This window comes from Thalassophryne amazonica, chromosome 12, assembly GCF_902500255.1.
Source record: "Thalassophryne amazonica chromosome 12, fThaAma1.1, whole genome shotgun sequence".
Lineage (NCBI taxonomy): Eukaryota > Metazoa > Chordata > Actinopteri > Batrachoidiformes > Batrachoididae > Thalassophryne > Thalassophryne amazonica.
Window position 1 is genome coordinate 32,380,913 of NC_047114.1, and position 25,429 is coordinate 32,406,341.

The following is a 25,429-nucleotide window of genomic DNA, read 5'->3' on the forward strand; positions in this document are numbered from 1 at the left end:
GCAAAAGTATTTAGAGATACTCACACATTTTAATTTGTTTATGCCATTACAAATACAAAAAGTAAATCAGGCTTCTCATTAAAAAAATTCTAAAATGATCTTCCTGAAACTCAAACTTTGTTGTGATTAAAACCACTCAAAACAAGGTTGGATCCCAAAATGCAAGGCAGCGGACACAGACGGATTGAAGAGCTCAGGGTTTTATTTTACCCAGGTGATTAGGAGAATTTGAAGTCAACACAATTCAAGGTGCCAACAAAACAATAATGGCAACAAGAGTCTTTAGTCAAGAAACAAAAATCCAAAGTGACAACTAAAATAGATAATGCAACAAAAGACTTTTGTGGAAAAACCAAAATCCAAAGTGACCAAAATTCACAAGACAATCAAAGTAAAACAAGCACTCAAAATGATGAGGACAAAACTTGCAGCAGGAGAGTGTGGTTCCAAACTGACAAGCAGACAATATTGACTGGCAGAAACTAAATACCAAACTAATTACACACATCAAGACCACAACACACCTGAATACTGATTAACTCCTAAGAGTATATGAAAAACCAAACATAACCACAAGAGGGCAGTAACAACAAAGAAAACCATCATGTGCAGCTGTAGGGAGAAAGTGTAAACAGACTGAACAGAAGACTCAGAAAGTGAACATCAGAAGTAACTCACATAGAAATAAACAGAATTACAACACAACCTAAACTCAACTCTAACAGAAAGCCGTACTGTAGGGATAACACATATGGAAGTAAACGTGGACACACCCACAAACACACACCCTCAGTGATCGGCACAAACACACACGCTCACAAACTTGCACACACACTGACCCACATGGTACATACACCCACAAAACAAGCCATCTAAAAGACAGACTACACAAACAGACACATAATGGAACCAAACCCCAACAAACTCAAAGCAAATCTCTACAACTTGATAGAAATTAATTAAAAATATAAATGACAAGATGATGGGTTGCATAATTAATGGGCCCCTTTGCTATAACATCTGTAAATCAGTTTTATTGCCAGTTTTCTTTAGACAAATCAAGGGATGGATACATGAACATGAACTGAATATGTTTTGGACTTTATTTACATCAATTTTGAAGAAATACCAACAGTATGACACTCTATGGTAAATCTGTAGTAGACAGTTCTCAAAAAGTTTCTGTGTATGTTTCTGTGTAGGCTCTCAGTTGTCCAGGTGGTTTCCATAGTAGAGAAGCTCGAATCTTCGACTGGACTGGGTTGCTTGACGCGAGGACGTTTCGCTTCAAATCGCAGAAGCTTCCTCAGCTAAAATTCTTGCTCTGGTTGTCTGACTTCTGTCTTGACTCTTGTAGAGAAGAATAAACAGAAGCCACAAAAGCTAGAGTTTTAAACCTAACCAGACCCCTCCTACCGAGACGCAGACTGATATAGGCTAGTGACTAAACAATAGCTCTAATTAGCACCTATTGTGCTCTAGTTAGCACCCTCCTAATGACAGGGCAGCTGTCCCTCCTAATGATGGGACAGACGCCTCTCCTGATGGCTCCCTTGACGACTCTCCTGATGACGCTCTCAAAAACTGAGTGACTGTGCAAGGAGAAGAGTGAGGAAAGCCACCAAGACACCCAGACAACCCAGAAGAAGTTTCAGGCTTCTGTGGCTGTGATTGGAGAAATTGTGCACAGTGCATGTTTTGGTATTTTGTATCACCAGTTATACAGCTTTATGATGAAGTGTTATAGAGGAGGACCCCCCCCCCCCCCCCCAAAAAAAAAAACCCCATCAAATTCAAGCTTGCATCTCAGATGTACTTTCTGGCAAATTGTAGCTGATCTTTCAGGTCTTCTTTTTAAGAAAATCCTCCTCTATACCACTTCAACATCAGATTTCCATACATTACCCTCATTGAAATAAAAAAAGGCAAGAATGTACATGCGAACGAGCATAATTTTAGATTTAGTTGATGGCCAATTGCAGCCTCTTGAGGTCCAATAATTATAAAAAAAAAAAAATCAAAAATATCTATTGTGTTTGATTGTTAAATGATGTAAACATATTAATGACAATCTGTATACTAAGCATGTAGGTCCCATTTTTTGTCCTCAGTGTTCTCTGGATCTGCTTACCTCACACATCATCTCTACGCTCTCGATCTTCCCGCATCCTCTGTCCTTACAGACGCACGTCATGTCTTTTTCACAAATTTTCCACCTGGTTCTTGTGTTCAAATTGTCTGTTCCTCGGGCACAAATTTTCCAAAAAATTAATTGAATTGTTGTTGAAAATGTGCGCCGAAAAGTTAGCCACTTCAGCGTCCAGACATGTGAAACACCTGCTCAGCGTGGAGCCGAGGAGGAGCCGAACAGAGATTTTGTCCGCTGAAAAGGAAAAATGTATCCATTAAAGTCCTGCGCGTGAGCGTAGATGATGATACATTTAGAAATTTACGGTTTTACAGTTGAAAGGCTTCATGTTTCGAGAGAGAGCGCGAGAGAGAAAGAAAAAGAGAGAGACAGAGGGAGAGAGAAAAAGAGAGAGGGAGAAAGAAAGCAGCAAAAGAGAGAGAGAGCAAACGAGAGACAGAAAGAGAGGGAGAGAACTTTATTTTTAATTTTTACTCTTAACACTTCCTTAAACATGTTTCCCATGTCAGTAAAGCTCCATTACAGTTTTTATTGATTGCTCTGACGCAACAGTCAACTCAAAATCCACATTTTCAAAACAGTTAACACAGAGGCCTAAACAGTGCCCCCAATGGTCAAAATGACACATTTTGTTAGCAAACGGCTCTAACTGTGTCAAAACATTTAAAATAAGGAACAAAAGCAAATTTTGCCTTCAAACAGCACAACTTGCCCACATGTGTATGAGCACTTACAATCAATCATAACACAATGGACAACAAAATACAAAACACAGCACTCAGTGTGAATCAGTGCACCATTGGTTGACATTGTTGACAGTGCTGTTTGCTGCCTTCTAGCAAAAAATGGATCCAGAATCAGATTTGCTTTGATGCAAATTTTATTGATTCAATTACATTCTTTTTTCAGGCTATTTTGTGGCTGACAACTGAAATATTCCTGCAGAAAGTATGTAAATCAAAATACATACAATCCATTACTGTGGGCCTATAAGAAATTAGGAAAACAAAAAAATCTATCTTTTACAGTAAAGAACAAAAATCTTTAGTAGGCCTATACTATAGGAGTATAGAGTACAGTAAGAGTGCAGTACGACTGATAGTCTCTTCTGTTTTGAGGAATGGGCCACATGGCCTCATCCACATCACATTCAATGTTCTCTCTGGCAATGCAGCGAGGGAAAAACCTTCTGGCCTGCCTGATCCAGCCTTGGCATGCCTCTGCATCAATATCTTGGGCTGCAGCAGTCATTGCATTGAGCAAGGGCATCCGATCATAGGGGTGATGATCATAAACCTTCCATCTCCAAGCACTAAAGAATTCCTCTATTGGATTCAAAAAAGGGGAATACGGTGGAAGGAATTGCGCCATCATCCGAGGGTGGACTGCAAACCACTCATTTACAATACGAGAGTAGTGGAATGCCACATTGTCCCATATGATGACAAACAGTGGCAAGCCAGGCCTCAACAGCCCTCTCTCCTGAGGTGGGATCAGCATGTCGTGAAGAGCATTCAGGAATGCTCTGAGGTGCTCGGTGTTGTAGGACACAATGGGGGGGATATGGCACAGGATGCCATCATTGGAGATGGCAGCACACATAGTTATGTTGGCGCCCCTCTGCCCTGGACCTGCAATAGTGGCCCTACGCCCAATGAGGTTCCTTCCTCGTCTCCTGACTTTGCACAGATTGAAGCCTGCCTCATCGACATAAAAGAAGACATGATGTGCCCCCTCAGCTTCAAACTCCATTATTCTCTAAAGAAAAAAAGTCAAAATTACAATTACGTAAAAGTGACTCTAGTTGACTCTACAGGAACTGCAGGACATGACAAGGCAGACAGTAACAGTATAGTAATGATTCTTTAGCTCCACATATTGGCATCTGACCTCCTTCACAGCGTCAGAGTTCCTTTGAAAAGAAACTCTGTACAGCTGTTTCTGTTGTGAAAGTGTCGTGACACGGACCCACAACAGGGGGCGTTAATGAACGGACAATGGATAAGCCAAAAGTAACAATTTAATGTTGTGAATTGCACAACGACGTACAGACAATAACAATATGGTGACTGTCAATCATACACCAGGTGACGTGTGGGCAGGCTCGACGATAGAAGACGCCTGGCGAGAGAAGAGCCGGATCCCACACAGCTTGCACTGCCAACGGAGCTGAAGAACACCGGAGCCGCCAAGCCCTGCGCCCCAGGTGGCCGCTGTCTTCAGCAGTCAGACCCGGTACTGCTGGCAGAGAACAGAGACAGTCCTGATGAGTGTGAGGTCGCACACTCAGTAATCCCACAGTCTGTACACAATTAGGAGGGAGAACCTCCACCTCCAGCAACAATTTCACCCGTGCAGCTCCTGTTGGTCTCTTTCCTGGATGGAGTGAGAGGCGAAGAACGTCGTCCTCTCACTGTCCACCAATCCAGCCTCCGACAGAGTCCACAGGAACACGGCTGCACACAGAACAATGTCTTGGACAACAATAATCACAGCAGAGAAGATTACCCGAATGGTAGCTGATTTCTCGGCGAGGAGGTGGAGTCGCAGTCCGGCCTTTATGGAGATGCTGATGAGTTGGCTGAGTGACAGCTGGTGCTGATGAAGAGTGACAGCTGTCACTCCCAGTGGCTCCGGCGCCCTCTCGTGCTTGAAGCCCGCACTCCAAGCAGGGCGCCATCTGGTGGTGGTGGACCAGCAGTACCTCCTCTTCAGCGGCCCACACAACAGTTTCATTGCCATATGGTTCCTCCTGAGGATGCAGTCTATGGTGGTCTCGCTCACAGTATTTCTATTTCTAAATACTCCCTGATCTGCAATTACTGCAGCCCTGATTTCTGGCAGTCTAACGGCATTATTTGCCACAACCATGTTGACAACGGCTGCCTCCTGCTCAGCATTAAAAATTCTTCTTCTACCACCAGTGACTGGTAGCCTTTCGAGTCTATAAAAAAAATACATGAAATGGGAATGTGGAAGAAATTACATGAAGTACTGTATATTACTGTACTGCAGATATTTCTGTATATATTGTAGGCCTATAACAACATTACCTGTTCTCCTGTCGAAAAACTCTGACAATTGAGGCAAAAGTGTTTCTGTTTACAACGGGTTGGACTCTTTGTCCAGCCTCTCTAAGTGAAAGGCCATGATTTATTATAACATGACCAATTATAGTTGCCCGAATTTCATCAGTAACCTGAGCCCTGCCAATGATACCTCCACCTCGCACACGGACTCCTCTACCGCTTACACTTCCTCTTACTCTCAGTCTCATCTGCCTTAGACCTTTTTGATCCATGCTTACAAAGAACAACACAGGCATGTCACCTTTTAAGGCCTCCTACAGACTGATTGCAAATTGAAGATTTGTGTGAAGAAGTGTCAAACAGGTGATTCAGTGATTGCATACAGAGCAGATAGTTTCTAATCGCTGGGAACATATGCTTTCTGTTAGGATACTGTAGCTAAAACAGTGGAGTTTTGACTGCTTGAATGACATCTGTGTTAACTGTTTTGAAAAAGGGTGGGGGAAATGTGTCAATCCAATGAGAATGGGTTAACACATTTGCAAGAGGTGTCTTTTGCTCTGCTGAGATGGTGATGATGAAGCCTGAGAGGTTCCCAGTTTCTTCAAACAGGTCAAAGCAATCAATAAAAACTGTAATACTGCTGCCAAAGAGCCTGAGTATGTTTTTCGTTGTCTTTTTTTCAGTTTTACTCTGTTGATAATTGAAGGATACGTTACAATAAAGAAGTCAATCTGTCAGTCTGTCAAAGAGTTCACTTTCTGCATAGCTGTGTTCAAGTCGAGTAGTGAGGGCAGAACACTGAGAGAATCCTTCACGGTGAAGGATTCTCCACGAGTAGTGCACCTTACAAACAGTGCAACAGTATGCCACTCCCTTTTGTGAGACATTGCTCCCATCAGTCATTAAGAAATACAAACAGGATTATTCAGCACACACGCATACTTAAAAAAAAACAAAAACAAACTCGCACAACAAAAAAACTCAAACAATTTCACAATTTTGTGCGGCTGAAACGGTGTAGGCAGAAGCAAAAGCTTATGAACACTAGGGCTGTGCCTCAAAGCGTCGTTTAACATTGTAGTACATATGCCAGGCCTTTGTGTGGCGGTGCAACATCCCCAGAAAAACAACAGAAGAAGACAAGAGCATGCGCTCAGGCCGTGTAACAGTTAGTAATTTAGCCCTTATACTGCTTTCACACCGGACGCCACGCGACGCCACAAATTCATCATACTTCCGCCTCTCCAGGACCCAGTTTGAGGACCTCCTGTCCCGTTCACGCACGCACATGTGAACAGTTTAAAAAAAAAAAAAACTGGCTGCTGCTGCAGTTCACTCTCTCCTCCAACTCTGTCATAACTGTGCTATAAACCAGTCACTATTTGTTTTATTATACATCTGTGTAGTTAATAAAATGATCCTCACGCGCCACAAATGCGCCAATTGCTTAAAAATTGCTCAAAATCACGTTATTCGCGACGCTTGATTCGCATCCATTGCGTCGCATTGCGTGGCTTGAACTTTTGTGGCACTACAATGCGTCCTTACATAGGGATTATATGGCAACCTGTCGCCGCCGTCGTTCGTGTGGTGTCCGGTGTGAACACAACATTAAAGCTACCGCTTTTCAATGCGACACAGAGTAAAATAAAGCCTTTTAAGAGAAAGAACGTCCACACTGATCATCTGAAATAGACTTACTGTGCATTTAAAGTGAAGCAGTGTGTTTGTCTATTTAAAAAAAAAACACGGTCTGCTCGACGTGGGAAGTGACTATTGACCTGACAGCCGGGTACCCACAGGCGAAGCTAGCTGCTGTCTGTTTTGTTCAGAGTCACACTGATTGTTTCGCAAAAAACAAAACAAACAAAAAAAACAAAACAAAACTGTGATTGCGAGGCTTGCATGTTCAACCTTCACCTGAAATGCATCTGCTGAATCACAAAGAAAGAGGGATAAAAAATAAAAAACACACGTAGGGACCCAGTCCACCAACCTTTAAAAATGACAATAATAAAAAACTCAAAATGGTTAAATTTTACAAGTTGGAAAAAAAAACCCAACAGAAAGCCACATCCCAGCGCCATCTCAGCAAAATGTCAAGACTTTGGCAAAGCAACATTGTACCATTGCTTAAGGAGAGCGCTGGACTATTGATATTTAAAACCCTCTTAAACCCTAGAGTCCCCAAATTTGGGGACTTGCCCTGTTTTGGAACATTTGAACACTCATAACTAACCAATGCTGACACCAACATATACTTATTATACATCAAAATGTCAAGCGAAGTCTCCTCTACAAAAGTATCCACTTCAATCACATATCAACTAACCACAGCTGAAACGCCAGTGTTACGCTTCTGACCCGAAAACCAGGCTTGGACCCCAAAGCAGGGAGACTGAATGAAAAAACAATAGGATTTAATTAACCAGGAAGGTGTCACAGCACAAATGTTGCATAAATAGTGAATACAGTCTTGGAGGTAGGCAGAGTGGAAACCTGGCCCACGTTGTGGTGAACTCAGGTGGGCAGAACACAGTCACTGCGGAAGAACACAGACAGACATGATCAATACAGAAATTGAGAGGCCAGGTACTAGGTTGTGAACACTGAGTCTCTGGCGCTGATGAGCTGAAGAACCAGGGCTTATATGGAGGCATGTAGATTGCAAGCAGGTGTGATCATCACTTTACAGGGATCCGGCTTGACTGAGTTAGGAGAGATGATGAAACCAAGGAAGGAAATGGTAAATTGATGGAACTCACATTTTTGAGCCTTCACAAACAACCGGTTCTCCAACAACTGCTGAAGTACTAGACGCACGTGTCTGATATGTTCATGGAGAGATGAGGAGAAGATAAGGATATCGTCTAGGTAGACAAAAACAAACCGGTTGAGGAAATCCCGAAGGATATCATTTATCAGTGCTTGGAAAGTGGCGGGAGCGTTCGTGAGACCGAAAGGCATGACCAGATATTCAAAATGACCAAGAGGTGTGTTGAAGGCCGTCTTCCACTCATCACCCTCCCTAATCCGAACCAGGTGATAGGCATTTCTGAGGTCTAATTTGAAAAAAATCGAGGCCCCCTGCAGGGGGCTGAATGCAGAATCTGGTAGGGGGAGTGGGTACCGGTTGCGGACCGTAATAGCATTCAACCCCCGGAAATCAATGCAGGGGCACAGGGTTCCATCATTCTTCCCGACAAAGAAGAAGCCTGCCCCCAGTGGAGACGACCCCAGAGTGACGTATCAGCCCAGCAGACAAGGAGTCCCGGATGTAGGTCTCCATAGCCTCACGTTCCGGACGCGACAGATTGAAGAGTCTACTAACTGGATACTTTGCACCCGGAAGCAAGTCTATGGTGCAATCATAAGGATGGTGCGGGGGAAGTGACAGAGCACGATCCTTGCTGAACACCTCGGCCAGATTGTGATACTCTGTGGGGACCAAAGACAGGTCAGGAGGTGAAGTGACCTCCTCTTTGCCTACAGCACTGGGCAGAAAAGAGGATCAAAGACACTCACAGTCGCAGGCCTCGCTCCACTGTGTAATAGTTCCGGTCGGCCAATCAATCCGGGGATTGTGTTTGACCACCCAAGGATGACCCAGCACTAAAGGGGACGTGGAAGAAAACACCTAAAATTGGATAGGTTCCCGGTGGTTCCCAGATAACACGAGAGTGATTGGTACCATCTTGTGTGTTATGGCAGGAAGGGGAGTGCCGTCTAAAGCATAAACTGAGAGGGGCATGTCAAGTGCCTCCACCGGGATGCAAGAATTGACTACAACCTTGCGGTCCAAAAAAAATTCCCTTCAGCCCCTGTGTCAATTAGTGCAGGAATAGACAATGAATGGTCATTAAACAAAAGAGTGCCCGGGATTTGGGTGCGTCTGGACTGAACCCCCGTGAATGTGATCTGGCTCATCCTTAACCCTGAGTCTAAGGATGAGCGTTGGTTTTTGGCCGCACGGGACAAGAACTACAGATGTGACCTGTTGCAGCACAATATAAACATTCCCCAGCATCCAGTCTCCGCTGGCGCTCCTGTGGTGATAATTTGGCCCTGCCTAATTGCATGGGCTCATCAGCAGGGGGAGCTAGAGGTCTGGGGTTGGACACAGCAGTGGAGCTCGTGAAGGATGGGCCCAGCCCAGACCGCTGAGGGATCCAAGTGGCAGTACTACGGTCAGCCTTCCGATTTCTCTCTCGCCGATGCTTCCTCAACAGGTTGTCGATACGGATAGCTAAAGTCATTAAGTTGTCCAGCGATTCCGGTTCATCACTAACCGCCAGTTCGTCCTTTAAAGCCTCCGACAACCCATTAACAAAAACACTTTGCAGCGCCGTGGAGTCCCAGCCGGCCTCCGCAGCGAGAACACAGAAGTCGACTGCGTACTCCGCTGTTCCTGCCTCAGGGACAACAACTGCTGGGATAAGGAATGGCTGCGTTAAGGGTGATCGAAAACTAACTGAAACTCTCTTGAAAAGCGAGAAAAGGAGTGAAGCAGAGGTGAACTTGTACTCCAGAGGGCGGTAGCCCACTTGAGAGCCTCCCCCCGGAGCAAGTTTATGATGTAGTAGACCTTACTGTGATCGTTGGAATATTGTGACAGACGCTGGGAGAAAAAGAAGGAACACTGCATGAGAAAAGAGGAGCATGTGTTTACATCACCGGCATATGGTTCTGGGTGGCAGATAAATGGTTCTGGGACTGGATTGGGAGACGTGGAGGCCTGCAAAAGCTGAACCGGAGTGGAATCCTGGGCTGGGGGTGAAACTAAGGTGAGTTTATCTACTTTAGCTGTAAGAGCAGACAGTGCGGTGTGTGTGTGTGTGTGTGTGTGTGTGTGTGTGTGTGTGTGTGTGTGTGTGTGTGTGTGTGTGTGTGTGTGTGTGTGTGTGTGTGTGTGTGTGTGTGTGTGAAACCTGTCAGATGAGGTCCTGGACCAGATCAGATAGTACGGAAAGTTGTTGCTGTTGCTGACCCAGGAAGGCTCCCTGGGCGGACAGGGCTTGTTGAAGCTGGTCTGACCCTGCGGAGTCCATGATGTTGGCCAGAGACTTCTGTTACGCTTCTGACACGAAAACCAGGCTTGGACCCCAAAGCAGGGAGACTGAATGAAAAAACAATAGGATTTAATGAACCAGGAAGGTGTCACAGCACAAATGTTGCATAAACAGTGAATACAGTCTTGGAGGTAGGCAGAGTGGAAACCTGGCCCACGTTGTGGTGGACTCAGGTGGTCGCAGCCCATGTAGCACTGGAGTACAGGTGGCAGTCCAAGATGGGGAGCTGAGTGGTCCGTGGTCCAGATGGCCCCCTGGGGAGCTGATGGAGGATGAGGTCATTGTGAAGGAAGAGAAGGCAATGAGAGGGCTGCTACAATCACTCAAACCAAAACTACTGATGGCTAGAGAAGTGTGGAATGCAGAAAACAGCGAGTCAAAGAATACTGTGGCGGAATGCAGACAGACAGGCTCAATACGGAAATTGAGAGGCCAGGTACCAGGTTGTGAACACTGAGTCTCTGGCGCCGATGAGCTGAAGAACCAGGGCTTATATGGAGGCATGTAGATTGCAAGCAGGTGTGATCATCAGCTCCACAAGGGATGCCACCTGGGAAAAGAGAGGGAGAGAGAGGGAGAGAGAGGGCAGGAACCAGGACGACACACAACAGCCAAGCAAATAAAGACACAAATGGGAATTAATTTTTTGGGGAAAAAAACTCATTTACTCTTACCAAGTATTATTAACTTTCAATTTTTTTGCATCCACACTTTTGCATTTTTGACCTTGTACAAGCTGAGAAATAAATCATAATGTATGGGTGTGATTTTGGTGAAATAGGCTCTAGGGCTTAAGGGATTAAAAACGTGAAAGTACTTTTTATCCGATTACTCGATTAATTGCCAGAATAATTGATAGAATACTTGATTACTAAAATAATCGATAGCTACAACCCTAATAAACACCCATCCCTTACCATACATACATACAGCCAGCTTGCACTCGACCGAGACGGACGCACTTTTCTCCTCTCCCTCCCTCCTTATCTTTCCTGCTTCTGTGGCGTGTTGTCTGTGAGGCTGCAGCTTTGCTCTTCTGGAAACGACAAAAATGGATCTGTTAAAGTGGTCTCTGAACGCAATTGACACTATTTTTTCTACAAGACATTCGGGAGCGGAGGACCCGACCTGTCCTGCTGGGACGCATGTGATGGGTTACGTGATGGACTCGTGGAGGAGATGGCAGGTCATGTGCCTTTACATGCTTTCTGTGGAGGACGTCGAAGATGTGTACATATTCGGCTTGGTGGTGAGCGGCTTTCTGATGTGTGGTGCGGGCACTCTGCTGGTTTACCGGAAAATCAAGAAAGTGGAAGCAGCTTTGATTGGTCGTTCCAGGCTGCCCTATATGATTGATTCGATTGGGAAGGCAGTGGCTGCGCAGTCGGCGGGGGTTAACCGCGCGTTGGAAGACATCTCGAGCAAGATCGCAGCCCTGGAAACCCGCTATGACCGTCTGTGAAGACCACATTCTACATTCAGATGCATAGAGAGCCACTCTGTTCTCAGAACTGTGGAATCTTTCAGGCGTCTGTTAATCTGGCTATTCATTTGGCTTCCCCAAATACAGCTGCACTTCAAGGTCGCTGTGATAAAAAACCTCCTCAGAAGATCAACACTTAAGCCTCGCTCCCTGGTCTTCCCCCCTCCCCTCAGCTTCTCCAGCTCTGACGTGAACTGTGTTAGAACTGTCCAGGACTTCTCAGACCGCGCAGGGCTGTTCCCTCCTCCCTCCAGACTGTCGGACAGGGCCATTGACGGCGCCGAACTGGCTGCCTTCCGGAGTGTTCTGATAAACTGGTCCTTTCAAATCTCGGTTGTCGTCCTGTGTCCTTGTTTTGTCTCTGTGATTATTGTTTTTTTGTGCTGATGGGATTTTTTTTTTTTCCTCATTGCTGCTGTGTAATGCAGCAGCTATGAGGGTTTTTTTTTCTTCTCCTTTTCCCTCGTGTTTTGCTTTCATATATATGTTTTATGTACTGGGCCGGCCTATGTGTTGTGTGTTGTGTGTGTTGTTTGTTATGGGTCGGTGTTGGTTTGCTCAGCCCTGCTGTTGACCAAGGCAGGGATGTACATCTGGAGCTGGTCCCCGGGCGCCTAATGGCGACTTCTGCTCCTACTGGCAAATAGGATGGGTTAAATGCAGTAGCCACATTTCATTGTGCAGGGAAGATGTTCTTCTGTTCTGTGCATATGACAATAAAATTTCCTTGAATCCTTGAATACACACACACACACACACACACATATATATATTGTACATATATTGTGTGTGTGTGTGTGTGTGTCTGTTTGTAGATACACACACACACACACACACGCGCACACACACACACTCATAACAACAAGTACCCCCCCCCCCCAAAAAAAAAACAAAAAAAACACAGACAATATAGATTAATCAAAGAACTAAATTTCTCAACAGAACAAACAGTGGTGCACAGAATAGAACATTATAGGCTTCTGTGGCTATGAATGTAGAAACTTGGGGTTTTTCAACTGTTGTCTCTTGCATCACCTTTTCTACATCTTCATACCAGAGTGGTACAGAGAAGGATTTTCTGAAAAACAAGTTGTGGAATTTTCTGCTAAAGTTGCCAGAAAACAACTGGGAGTGATTTGGTTTATTTTCTTATCTGAAAATCCTTCTCTGTGCCGCTCCACCGTGAAGCTGTAAATGACTATATCATTTTTCCAGTTGCCACAACTTTGAACGCGTTCAGAGTTATGGCAAGTGTAAAAACTGTTTCAGTTTTGTTGGTGTCAGGATCCATCCTCACAAAGCTGATGACTGACTTGACATTCCCCTCTCGCAGGTGTCACATGAACATGTCATATGTCGTGTTGTTTTTTGCTCAGTAGCCAATCCCTCACCCTGACTTTTTTGCTCATTTTGTGGCGTATGAACCCTTGCTGCCCTCACAGCAGCTACAGTGAGCAGATATACTGCAGCCTTCAGCCTGGCACTTTGATGGTGGATCAGGTTCTGGACCTCTTGTGTCAGATTCATCTCCATCTCTGTTTTCTATCCAAAATGTTTGTTGAACAGGGGAGGGCTCAGAGATTCATATAGCCATGATGTCTGCAGTGTCTCGACAACATATCACACAAACGCCATGAAGATGCTGCTAGAATGCCAGTCGGATGCTGCGCAGCACTCTTGCAACTGTCACTTGCGCGTCCTTCGCAGGTGCAACATTATCGCGTTTCTTGTGTGAACATCTCGTGCCATGCATCACTGGTTGCATTTGTTTGTATTTCTGGAGTGATCAGAACTACAAATAAACTTTTACATATATGTCTGTCTTTTATTCATTCAGAACAACATAGGGACAGAGGTGATATTCTTGACAGGCCTGAAGATCTTATGCTTCTGCTGTACCCAGAGCCTGTGCTGGTAGATATATTCTTCATGTCATCAGCATCTGAGGACTTGGGCTCTTTCATGGGCTCCTTCCTTTTCAGGTTTCTGCGTCGTTTTGAGTAAATGGCAACAAAATCCTGTCTGTGATGCACTGTTTGACCATCAGATGGGGATTCTTTGCTGTAGGGAGTAAACACAATGCAAAGATTAATACATATTCTGTTCAGAACCATGTGAGGAAACAAACTGTGTTATTATTATTATTATTATTATCATCATAATATTTTTATTAATTAATTTTATTTATTTATTTTTGCTGCATACCATCTCTTGCTCAACCAACATTCTGGGATTTGGCCATATGGGGCAACTATAAATTGTTCAGTGCCGACAGCAACGTAAAACTCATGACTCTTTAGCTCCTGTGGATCTTCAATGAGTTTGCCATCAAGTGTGTAAAGCCTGCAAATTCAAAGATGAGAAAGGAGAAACGTCAGACTGCTCTGGTCAAATTTCACACCTGTATAATTCCACACATTACAGCATGATCAATTCCAATCCCTTCTGCATTTTGTAAATATTTAAACAGGATTCATTCTGATCCAGTTCCATTAATGAGCAATGGAACATCATGTATGTGTTTACCATTTATAACGTGTAATTTTGTACAATTCTAAAATTATAAACAGTTGTACAAACAGATTGGGAACATTTGCGGTGAACTCTAAGACAGTGATTGAAAGTGTAAATATGAACTCTTCATGTAAATGCTCATTTATTTTCTAACTAGCACCCAGTCCTTACACTGCCTCATCATGCTAGCTTAGCTAGTTAGCATTTAGCTTTCTTGGAAATTAGTTTGTTTGGCTCATTTATGAACAAATAGTGCATTTAGCATTCATTAGATAACATCTTGGTGCTTCAATATGTCCCAATAAATTCTTAAAATGTTTCCCTAGATATTTCTTCTCAAACAAATATAAGAAAAAGCGCATGCAACCACTTTCACTGAATTATTTTTATCTGCAAACTAAATAAGGTTAACTATGGAGCCCTGGAAGTGTCATTGCAAAATGTTTTGCATGTGGAGAGAATGTGCGCACATTTAATTATATGGTGCGCACGTTTTATTATATTGTGCGCACGTTTTATTATATTGTGCGCAAGTATTATTAAACAAAGGCACGATCTACTTAAACGTGGCCATAATTTGTAAAACATGCCTTCAATATTGTCGTGACACATAAATGTTGGCTATTAGTCAACAAACCAGGAGACAGTTCCCTTTTAGAAATGGATTTGGTCAGGGTATATCTTCATGGTTTGAGCGCACAAGGACATATAGAGAACAAGCTGCCCAGCATGGCATCATCTGGAGTTTAAGCACATTAAAAAGGATGCTGAGGGCGAAGCATCTCCCCGTCATGAGTATGACAATTTAGGTTATATTATGGAGTTCATTTTGAACGAAAGGAAAATGTGCGGTTGTTTTATTAATTCGAATGCTCAATTAAAGGAAAACGTGCGCACAAATTATCACGACCATTAAAACGTGCACACGAATTATCACTGCCAGGAAAACGTGCGCACGTTTTATTAATTTGAGAACACATTTTATTAATTTGTGGGCTCAATTAAAGGAAAACGTGTGCACAAATTATCATGGCCAGAAAAAAAAAAAAAAAAAAAATCACTTTAAGTGACCTCTCCCAGGTTCCGTAGTTAACAGTGTTGTCACTGTAAAGGTTTAACATCACAGTATTTATACTGGAAAGTTTAAAAATTGCTCTGTTAGCTTAAATAATACCAAAAGATAATAGTGATTGCATCGCTAATACGTCAGATTAGTTCAAAATCAGTTTTTGGTTCATTGCAGTCCATATATTGCAGTAAGAAATGTTGACTATAATTTGATTTGCTTGGCCCAAACTCTGTGAGATTTACAAGGTATTGATGTTGAATGGCACTTTGTAAGTTTTTTGTGAAAAGTGCTTTATAAAGTTATTATTATTATAGTACCTGTTCACTTTCAAGTGTTTTGGCATTTTCGCTGCCACCATGGTGATCACGTCATCCATCCACTTCAGTGCGTACTTGGGAATCATGATGTGAACAGGAGGAGTCCAGGGCTTCCCATTAGCAAACACACTATAGAATGATGAAACAAAGATATATGATTAGTCAGAGGAAAATCATATTTAGAATAAATAATTATCTACCAGAAAGTCTGGACTTACTTTATTGAGCAAAACTCGGGTTTAAGATTTTTGGGAGCAGCAACTTCATCCTTTGTGGATCTTTGCTGAAAATGAAATAGCAACAGTCATATTAATAATTATAACAGCAAAGTTTTAAAATACAACTCAATATTCAAAAATGGTCAAACAGTTACACATTGTGTGTCAAGGTTTTTCAGTGAGAAAGTAACAGGGGTTCTTAATAATGTTATTTTGTGGTTTTTGTTTACAATATGAATGTAGGACAAAGGTACATTTCCCTTGAACTCATTTGGATCCAACATCAAACCCGGACAATATGTCACCTTTTGATGATCTATTTATGGGATTTATGTACTTAATACAGACAGGTTTAATGAATGTCAGTGTGTTCGTTTGTGATTAAATGCTGAACCTCACTGTAACAGGAAAAAAAAATGCTCTTTTTTTTACACACACACAGAATCCATAGCTGGATTGTAATCAGCATGGAAATTTTTATGGTTGTCCTCTTGATCAAATTAGTAAAGGTTTCATGATGTGTGGGTGAGAAACAGATTTTAAACATACAATTTTGTGATCAGAAAACTATGGTGTTACAGGAGAAAACTCACCTGAATCTGTGGTCTTCTGACTGCAGTTGAGGTTTCCAAACTATAGGGAAAAACACAGTGCCAATATGAATAAATGTTCTTTTTTTACGTCACAACCATATGAGAAATGAGAACACAAAGATAATGTATTTTCTTCTCTCTTTTTTGTTTTATTTCATACCGTTCAATCATCTTACTAATCTTGGATTTTGTCATTTGGCCATATGGTGTTATGTGTCGGACGCAGGACGGAGAACCGACCAGCGTTTGAAGGACCCAGTATAAAATAAGCAGAGCACGGTACAAAGGATAACTGAATTTAATAACATAACAGTGATGTGATAATTACAAACAAATGAGTGCGCGGTCTGGTGAGGTGGTAATACGGTGCGCTCCAGGCAGCACAAACGGTCCGGAGCCAGAAACAATTCGGACCCAAGGACCCCGCCGACACCCCCCAGGTGGCTGCGACAAACCAAGTCTGTGAAAGAAGAAACCATCATGTGAGTACACACTCCACACACAGAGAGACCACTCAAAGGTGTACATAAACAGCAAACACTTCCTGGCTTAATTACCAATCAGCTTCCCACCCTGCAGGCATGGAACACCCAGTTCACATTCTCACTGCAGTGGAAGCTGATTAAACGACTAACATAACAGCTCAATATAATAAGGTGTGAGGGACACCACATTACTGACTGTACTAATGTTAGTCACAAAACCTACTGTACCTCAGGAAGTGTGCTGACGAGTGTGAGACCTCACCCCCTCTTCTTTCACAGACCATGGCTTCCAAACCTGGTACGGTCTCTGCATCCAAGATGATGAGATGGCTCTCGAGACGACAATCTCACCCGTCTGGTCACAAGGTCGAGTCTCTGGCAAATACACACTCTGTACTCCAGACTTAAATGCAACCATGCTCCAATCCATGTAGATGCACCACAGCTGTGAGTCCTGACGAGCTGCACATAACAAGCTTCAGGTGATCAGGGTGAGGTCCTGATAACTCAGCCACACAGCCACTCAGTCCTAATCACAAGCCACCTGGAAGGAAAAACAAAAGACAGAACAAAAGACAGAAACAAAAGGCAGCCAGGCACCCCCAGCCATACAACAGCACCCCACCCTCACGGGAAGCCTCCCGGCGACCACACAAACCTGGCCCAGGAAAAACACCCCCCTCCAGGGATCATGGCTGGAAACAGTATCTGCATTCATCTTCCAACTGAATCTTCATTTAACAGAACTGTTGACGTCTTCACTTCTGACTGCATCTTTGCCTTTGTTTCTGTCAATCGATTTGCACAGGTGTGGCCAGGAGTTCTTAAACCTGTGCGGTCAGCCTTTGTCCAACCATGTTCAAAGTCTGTGTAGTCATAAAACCAAAAAGACAAACACAAACAACCAAACCCCCCCCCCCCCCTCCCCAGAGGACCGTTCCATCAAACCCCGGGAAGAGGAGAAAAGAAAAACAACCAAAATTTAAGCTTGCAAATAAAAACGCCAACACCCCCCCACCCCCCCACCCCCCAATGACATGTAGGGACCAACACCCCCCAGAGGACATCCCGCCAGCTCCAGGAGTAATAACCACAGCCGAGGTCCCTCTGGGATCCAAAGTCACCCACGGGGACTCCCAGCGCCTCCCAGAGGACCCTTCCATCAACCCCAGGAGACGCCCCCCCTCATGACCAACGGACCCAGCCCCGTCCGTCTATGGCTAGATGGACCCACAGCCCTTTCCCCCCCAGAGGACACCACAGTCACACCCTGAGGGCGGAAACTGGGGGGAAAAACAAAAGGAAAAAAAAACATACAAACAAAACAACCCCACCACACCCCCTCGGCGCAGTGGAAACTGGAAGCACGTCCAGCATCACCAACCATGACTATACCCCAGAAGTCAACCGGGAGGAGTGGAACAGTGGCTATGGCAGACGGCACAAAACAGCGCCACCCCTCCGACTTCCAAACCAGCCACCAGCTGCGGGTATATTCCACTGCCCCAAACCTCAGCCACGCCGATGGCAGACGGCTCAAAGGCGCGCTGAAGCCGGAGGTGGAACAGGGAATCAACAAAAAAAAAAACAACACCCCGAACCCCCCCCCCCCCCCTCCCAGGTGCAGAGGTTACCTGGGAAATGCCCAGCATAACCAAACTGCATCACTCCAGCAACGCCGACACGTACGGCTCACACGGCTGGAGCCAGAGGAGAAGAGAGGGCATAACAAAAACAAAAAAAAAAAAGAAAAAAGAAAAAACAACCCAATTACCCCCCCATCACCCCCCAGAGGACCGTCCCATCAAACCCTGGGAGGTGAAACCAAAAGAAATAAAAAGAAAGACTAACAGACTAACATAAAGTTATTTGGGTCCTTTTTTATGCTCCAGACAGACTGCAGGATCACGACCCCAGAACACTAATAGTGTAAAATATCCCACACAAAAACCAACTCAAAAAACACCCACAAAAAATGAACCAACACAAAACTAATAAGTGACGTATACCATTAATCTCAAACATATGGAACACACCTGTTCCACCTTAAGAGCATTAACGGTAATGTGACTCAGTCACCAACAGAGGGAGCCAAAGTGCTGAAAATAAAAACCCCTTTGGTAACAGAGAAAACAACTCATGCTGCTTTTCCTGTGCGCAGCTATGTGTAACACAACCAAAATGTGCTTCAACTAAATTACGCCGGAGCTGTCACAACAGAAGCAGTAGCTATCTTTACCCGGGGAAACGGGGCTACAACTGTAACAACAGGAAGCACAGCGACCCGTGCCACAGAGCTCCGGCGTGCGCGTTCACCCATTACAGACCCACTCATGCAGCTCCCGTTTTACCTCTTATCTGGTCAGAGTGTGACGCAAAGCTGTCGCTAGTCACACTCCACCACGACCCACGGATAAGGCAACAACACAGGAAAACGGCTGCAAGAGAGCTCAAATCAGTATTCAATAATGGGTTCTCCGAACACGCACCCTCCGGGCGGAGAGCACCCGCAACTGATCCGGATAACTTCTGAACGTCTGCTGCCGCCTTACCGGTGCGGTACCGTCTCTGCTACCGCTGGGTCCGTGATGTATGGCCAGAGACTACTGTTATGTGTCGGATGCAGGACGGAGAACCGACCAGCGTTTGAAGGACCCAGTATAAAATAAGCAGAGCACGGTACAAAGGATAACTGAATTTAATAACATAACAGTGATGTGATAATTACAAACAAATGAGTGCGCGGTCTGGTGATGTGGTAATACGGTGCGCTCCAGGCAGCACAAACGGTCCGGAGCCAGAAACAATTCGGACCCAAGGACCCCGCCGACACCCCCCAGGTGGCCGCGACAAACCAAGTCTGTGAAAGAAGAAACCATCATGTGAGTACACACTCCACACACAGAGAGACCACTCAAAGGTGTACATAAACAGCAAACACTTCCTGGCTTAATTACCAATCAGCTTCCCACCCTGCAGGCATGAACACCCAGTTCACATTCTCACTGCAGTGGAAGCTGATTAAACGACTAACATAACAGCTCAATATAATAAGGTGTGAGGGACACCACATTACTGACTGTACTAATGTTAGTCACAAAACCTACTGTACCTCAGGAAGTGTGCTGACGAGCGTGAGACCTCACCCCCTCTTCTTTCACAGACCATGGCTTCCAAACCTGGTACGGTCTCTGCATCCAAGATGATGAGATGGCTCTCGAGACGACGATCTCACCCGTCTGGTCACAAGGTCGAGTCTCTGGCAAATACACACTCTGTACTCCAGACTTAAATGCAACCATGCTCCAATCCATGTAGATGCACCACAGCTGTGAGTCCTGACGAGCTGCACATAACAAGCTTCAGGTGATCAGGGTGAGGTCCTGATAACTCAGCCACACAGCCACTCAGTCCTAAACGCAAGCCACCTGGAAGGAAAAACAAAAGACAGAACAAAAGACAGAAACAAAAGGCAGCCAGGCACCCCCAGCCATACAACATATGGGGCAGGTTTAAATGTTCCCCTGCCAACAGCAACATAAAACTCGTTGCTCTTCAGCTGCATTGGATCTTCAATGAGATGACCATCAAGTGTGTAAAGTCTGCAAAATTAAAGATGAGAAAAGAGAAACATGACTACTTTAGACAGATTTCATAGGTGCAATCCCACAAACTCCAGCATGATCAATTCCAATTCTTACTACAATCTGCAAATGTTTAAACTGGATTAATTCTGATTCAGTTTCATTAATGAACAATGGAACATCATTTATGTATTTGCCATTTATGACATGTAATATTACACTTCTGTCCCTCAAAAGTAGAAACAGCTGTAAAAATTAATTTTAGTCACTATTTTATTTAATTAGGTTTAGTTAATTGTAGCCAATATATTACAATTAGACATGTTGACATGGCTAAAATTCTACGCACGGGTAGAGAAGAATTTTAGCTCAGCTAGTGTTTTATATACAGTAAAAGCTTTGCTGGGCACAAACTGTACTTGATTTACAAGTTGCTGATGTTGTATGATACCTTTTCACTCCACTGGTGAGTTGCATTTTGCCCTCCACCATGGTGATAACCTCTTCTAAACTCCTCAATGCATATTTGGGAATTTTAATGAGCTTTGGATGAATAGTGGGTCTCCCATTAGCGTACACACTGTGGAATGGTGAAATAAAGAGATATATAATTATTTAGAGAAAATCTCATTTCGAATAAATAATTGTCCACCTGAATGTCTGGACTTACCTTAGGGAGATAAACTGAACCTTTCGAGTTGTTGGGATGGTTACCTCATCCTGAAAATCAAAAAATACAAATTATTATTATAAAGATGGTAAAACAATTGTATTTGGTGACACTTAGTAAAGAATGACAGTGTTGTTTAAAAAAGAGTGTAGCAGCTCCCTCGTGTTACAGTCGAAAGTTGAGGTAAATTAATGTTTAACTTGCTGGACGAAAATGAACAAACTGTGAAAGTGAACTCACCTGAATCTGTGGTCTTCTGACTGCAGTTGAGGTAACTTGACTGTTGGGAACAAACACAATACCAAGATTAATCAATGTTCTTTTTACATCAGAACCATGTGAGAACACAAAGAAAATGTATTTTGTTCTGTTTGTTGCCTGAGGCCGTTCAAACCTGTCATGTGGGTCAGGTATAAATGCTCCTCCGCTGACAGCAACATAATGTTCGTTGCTCTTCAGGTCCATTGGATCTTTAATAAGCCGACCATCAAGTGTGTAAAGTCTGCAAAATTAAAGACAAAAAAGAGAAACATGACTACTTTAGACATATTTCATAGCTGCAATCCCACTTTCAATTCCATCCGACTGCATGATCAATTTCAATTCTGGCTGCAATCTGGAAATGTTTAAACAGGAAACATCACGTATGTATTTACCATTTATGACATGTTATCTTACAATTCAAAAGTAGAAACAGCTGTAAAAATAATTCACAAGTTCCTATTTTTTTTATATAAGGTTTAGTTAATTCCAGCCAATATATTACAGATAGACATGTTTTATATAAAAGCTTTGCTGGCCACAAACTGTACTTGATTTACAAGTTGCTGATGTTGTACGATACCTTTTCACTCCACTGATGAGTTGCATTTTGCTGTCCAACACTGTGATGACCTCTTTTAAACTCCTTAATGCATACTTGGGCATTTTAATGAGCATTGGAGGAGCCAAGGTTTTCCTTTTAGCGTACACACTATAGAATGATGAAATAAAGAGAAATACAATGATTTAGAGAAAAACCTTATTGAGAATGAGAAATTATACACTTAAATGTTTGGACTTACTGTATGGGGATACACTGAGGTTTTAGAGTTGTTGGGACAGTTGGCTCAGCCTGAAAATCAAAAAATACAAATTATTATTTAAAAATTCTTTTAAAAATTGTTTTCAGTGAGACTAAATAAAGTATTGCACAGTGTTGATACACTGAAAAAAGAACCAACTAAAAAGCTTTACAATTGGTAAAACCTGAATGAATTACGTTGTATGAACTTAAGTTTGTAAGTTACACCAAGTATGAGCCGCATAATGATTTGCCATAAGTTTTACACCACATGCTCTTCCTGATGCAATGCTACATCTAAGTCTGGGAACATGTGCTGATGTCATATTTGAAAGACTGAATACAAAATTTTCTCACCTCTTGTTTCTTCTTCTTTTGTGGCTTTGCTGTCATCTTAGGGTAGCTGTACATACAAAAAAAAAAATGTTATGTGTCGGACACGGTCGGAGCACCGACCCAGCGTTTGACAGGACCCAGCATAAAATAAGCAGAGCACGGTTCAAAAGATAACAGAATTTAATAATCATAGTGAGTTTAGTGATAAACAACCAAAAATGTCCGCGGTCTGGTGAGGTGAAAACACGGCGCGCTCTCAGCAGCGCAAACGGTCCGGAGCCACAGCAGTTCGGACCCAGGGACCCCGCCGACACCCCCCAGGTGGCCGCGACAAACCGAGTCTGTGAAGAAAGAAAACATGAGGTGAGTCCAACACTCTCCACCCAGAGAGACACAGCTCAAAGGTGCACACAATCAGCAAACACTTCCTGGCTTAAATATATATCAGCTTCTCACCCTGCAGGCACGGAACAATTCAGTTCAAATCTCCACTGCAGCAGAAGCTGATTAGACAATTAGCATAACGTGACAGCTCAATACAACAAGGTGTGAGGGACACCAAATCCACTGTCATTACTTCATAAAAGTCACCAAAACCAAATTACCTCAGGAAGTGTGCTGAAGAGCGTGAGACCTCACCCAATCCTCCTTCACAGACTGTGGCGTCAAACCTGGAGCGGTCTCTGCGTCCGTAATGGTGAGATTGTTCTCCTGATGCCGATCTCACACGTCTGCTCACAAGGTCGAGTCTCTGGCAATCACACATTGTGCATTCAAGGTTTAAGTGCAGCAATCTCCGATCAAGACAGATACACCACAGCTGTGAGTCCTGATGACCTGCACGTGATAACAAGCCTCAGGTGTTCAGGGTGAGGTCCTAATACTCAGCCACTCAGTCCTGAATGCATACCACCTGGTGGGAGAAACAGAAAAACAAAAATCAAGCCAGCCAAACACACCAGCACACAACAGTACCCCACCCTCACGGGAAGCCTCCTGGCGACCACACGAACCTGGGCCAGAAAAAACATCCCCCTCCAGGGACCATGGCTGGAATGTTGGCTGGGAGCAAAAAACACCTCCTGCAGCTTCAGCTCTTTGTGCTGACGATCCAGCTGGGAAAGGCCCGTCTCCAGGAGCTGTGCGTTACTGCGCTCTGAAGACAGCTCCGTCGTCAGCTGCTCAACCTACAATGTTAATCTCTTCATGCGGTCATTGATCATCTCAATGTTGAGCTTCTCAAGTTCTTCCTTCAGCTGGATAATGCAAGCTTCCAGCCGCTTCCTCTTCTCTGCCAACAGGGAACTTCGTGTTGAGACTATCAATCTCATCTTGGAGCTTATCTTTTCTCACCCTGAGCCTGTCTGCAGTAGACTGCTCCTCCTGGGTGTGTAGCATGTCTCCCTCCATGGCTTTAAGCTTCTTATCACTGTCTTTAGCATCATTAACTGCTTCATCCCTGGACATTTGCAGCTCTTCCAGTCCTCTTATCTGATCTTTCAGTCGGGCCTGCAGTTTCTTCAGCTGCTATAAGACATTATCGCGATTTTCATTAGCATCTTCAAGAAGGCCTTCAAGCCCTCCCAGATCCAGCTCCCATGTCTTCTTGGCAGAGTGGGTCTGGGAACATTGCCTGCATTCATCCTCCAGCTCCTCCAGCTGAATCTTCATCTCCTCCAGTTGCTGCTCCATGGCACGCTTGGACCTCTCCAAACTGTGAACTCTTTCCAAAGTCATCCATCTCAATCTTGAGCACTTTGTTAAACCGGTCAAGTTCACCTTTCAGGTCTGTAAGAGACTTCAACTCCCCTGCCAGGGTCAAGACTTTTGTCTCCTTCTCCCTGGCCTCCACTTCGGCATTATAATGCTCCTCTGCATATCGAGTAGCAATGCATTTCTCTTTGGCCCGCATCTGGTCAAACTTCTTTTGCTTCCTCTTCAGATTGGAGACGATCTGCCGAAGGTGGTCCTGGTCCACCATGAGGTCATCCGACTCTTGCTGCAAACAGATTTCTGTCTTATCCAGTTTGTCCATAGGCTGAACTTTTCTACTCCAGCTGCCACTGAACACCGTCCAAACTCCCATTGGAGTCACTTGAGGCCCTCTTCAGCCCCCTCTACTGACAAGGCGTCCTATCCTGCCTTTGTCTTCCTTTCAGCCAGCTGAGTCTAGAGAGTAGAAACTGGCTTCTCCACAGTCTTCTTGCTCTCTTCCTCTTCTTTCAGCATCTCCCGCAAAATATTCCCCTCATCCTCCATCTGCCCTAGGCGGATGGAGAAGGAAGGTGTCCCATGGATTTCCTCTTGGAGCAGCTCCTGAGTATCCTGCAACTGAGACTCCAGTGCAGAGATATCTTTTGTTGAATTTGATGGTCTTGCCTTCTGCTTCAGTTAGCAGACCTGTTAGAGTCTCCACCTCTGACTGCATCTTTGCATTCGTTTCTGTCAACTCTTGCTTCTGTCGTTCACTTTGCTCAATTTTGGCCAGGAGTTCTTGAACCTGTGCATTCAGCCATCTTTCGACTATGTTTAAAATCTGCTTAGTCATAAAACAAAAAGAAAAAAACCCAATACCCCCCCCCCCCCCCCCCCCCCCCCCCCCCCCCAGGGAACACCACAACCAAACCCCAGGGGTGCAAACTGCGAGAAAAGAAAAAAAAAAAAGAAAAATACAACCATACCAACACCCCCCCTCCCCAGAGGACCGTCCCATCAAACCCAGGGAAGAGGAGAAAAGAAAAACATAAACAAAACACGACCCAAACTTAAGCTTGCAAAGATGACCGTTCCATCAAACCCCAGGAGACACCCCCCCATGACTAACAACAGACCCAGCCCCGGCCGTCT

At 44.1% G+C, this 25,429-nt stretch overlaps 1 long non-coding RNA gene and 1 pseudogene across 1 annotated transcript; both read right to left on the reverse strand.

Moving 5' to 3' along the window:
• Positions 1–13,964: 13,964 nt before the first annotated feature.
• On the reverse strand, positions 13,965–15,904 carry LOC117522546. Its single transcript, XR_004564237.1, has 3 exons — positions 15,852–15,904; positions 15,634–15,762; positions 13,965–14,076 (listed from the first exon to the last, which is right to left on the reverse strand). It is a non-coding gene; the product is annotated as an uncharacterized LOC117522546 (long non-coding RNA).
• A 514-nt stretch (positions 15,905–16,418) lies between these two features.
• On the reverse strand, positions 16,419–25,010 carry LOC117521199 (annotated as a pseudogene).
• Positions 25,011–25,429: the final 419 nt, after the last annotated feature.